Genomic DNA, 2541 nt, shown 5'->3' on the forward strand with positions numbered 1-2541 from the left:
ACAGTTCTCTCTTTCAAGTCAAAACAAACCGCGAATGGCACCCGTTGATTTTTCATTGAAAAAAAAAAACGTCAGGATCAACGAAACAAGTTAACTACGAGTTGTTATGAGAAATATAAATTTTCGAAACAAAATATATTTCAGTGAAGTAAATAATTTTAATGGGAACATTATTCGAATTGCGGAATGTTCCAAAAAATATTGAAGAAATATTTTGAAGAAAGATAGAGACAATTTTTTATTGTCTTTTATACATCTATAATATCTAAATCTAATAAGAAATGAATATTGATGAGAAGATCCAGCGAGCCTATATCAAGACTACAGAAGATCCACGCTGCTTTACGACGATGTAGCCCAACGTTAAATAAATCGTAATTCTAATTTGGTTGTATATAGATTGCGCGAATCATATTTGTACATACCGCGTAGACGTATATACGTTTTTCTGTAAATTGAGAACACGTTTTAATATCTCCGGTCGATCGGACCGATTCTTCTTCATAGGCAAGGACACGCTTAGAAATCCGTTTTAATCAGCCACGATCCTAAATACGTTAAATACTCATCGATGATGATCGTATGATTATCTATTCGCAGAAGTGTTAACGGACTTCTTACGCGGCTATCTACGACCGGTGTTTCGAAAATTGATCTCGATGCTCCGACTACATTAGTGTCATTATTATCGAGAGAAACACAGTACGAAACACTTTGAACCAATTTAAGAAGAAATGCTAGATTTATATTCAGTAACAATGCGAAGGCGAATTGTTAATTTTCATTTGCAGTCACTAAATGTCAACATTCTCATTAACATCGAAATGCCGATCGTATAATTAATAGCCGCCATGTACATTATCCATTGTTTTACTCCTCAAATGAATCCATATAACACGATAGATGTTTTGAAGGCACAACAATCGTCCGAATCTTCGAAATGCCGTCGATCGCGTTAGCGAGAAAATTTTAATGCGACTCACAGATCGGATCGATATTAAACATATAAGGGGGTAATAGTTGGGAACCTTAATTCTGTCTATTACGCCGATCGAATTATACTTATATTGCTCTTCCCTTCGTTTCAAGCGCGCCTTTTTGCCGAAGGCGGAAGAAAACAATCTTAGAATCGATCGCGCGCGACGAGTCGCTAACGTGATGGTCGTCGACCTTTCGGCGATTCGGCCACCAGGGCACTCCATTTAAACAGGGCGTTAATTAATCCCCCAGCTAATCAAGCAGCAGAGCCAGTCTTATCGCGTAAAAACATAAAACACCGCGGGCGCTATCGAGCGCGCGCGCCTTTCGGGCGCCGTCGTTTTTATCATTGTATCCAGCACGGCGGAAGCTTGTTTCTTAAGCGAAGCACTCCCTCAACCCCATTCAACCCCTCAACCCTCTCGATTCAATCCCTCATGGGAGGACCCGGGTTCTCTACAACGGTGGCAGTAGTGAGCGGGTCAGTTACAGCCCGCCGACGTAACGTTTAACAACGCGTCTTTTTTTGTACCTTTCTTCTTTGTTCTCGTGTCCCTTCGTGATCGTTCGTCAAGTACAACAACAACACAACAGCGCAGGCGGGATAATAAAGCGTATCCCGCAGCGCTCAATCGCGTACCTTCGTACCTTCTCGATCGAGCGTCCGATGCTCGATTGACCTTTACGCTCTACCCTCGATTTCTCCGCCCTTTTCTTCCCCTCTTTCCCTCCCGGACACCCTTGTCCCGGATTTTCTCCCCCTTTTGATTTAAACGATGTATCTTCTAGTTATTAAGGTACCCAAGCTAAGTCTGAGGCGTATCGAGGATCGAACATTTCTCTCGACTCGAGATAAATTGCAATGTTATCAACGTTCTTAAAAAGGAAGTTTTAATCGAGCGCGAAAAAAGAATAGAGCGTCTCGACGACAGCATAAAAATATAACAAAAGTCGATTTAATCATTGACTTTTTTGATTGTTATTAGATTATCGCATAAATGTCTATTTATTTATAGGCGTTTTTACTTTGAGAGCCCTGTCTTATCGATATAATTGGTGCCGCTGTGATAATTGTTGTCTTGACTGTAAATTATAGCGCAATGTACCATGCGAAATCGATGTATCAATAATAGAACCATCGAATGCCAAATGATCGTTGAAAGATTGCTTTTATGGCCAATGTAATACGAGAGCAATCGTGACGATTAGCGTCCGAATGAGTTACAAAATTTAGACAATATGGTCGTACGAAAAATTACAATGTATAAATCAAAATTTAAAATATTTAATATTAAGAGAAACATAATGAAGGATTGATCAAGATGAGAATTGAGAGATCTCGATCCGACGATCCGCCTCGCTCCAACCCACCACCCCATCTAGACGTAAACACTTTCCCGTAAGCTTGAAAAGGAAAATCGTACGTAAAGCAACATGATCATGTACACATTTTTTCGCAGGACACACACACACACACACACACACACACACACACACACACACACACACACACACACACACACACACACACACACACACACACACACACACACACACACACAC

The sequence above is a fragment of the Atta cephalotes genome, assembly GCF_000143395.1.
Source record: "Atta cephalotes unplaced genomic scaffold scaffold00001, whole genome shotgun sequence".
Lineage (NCBI taxonomy): Eukaryota > Metazoa > Arthropoda > Insecta > Hymenoptera > Formicidae > Atta > Atta cephalotes.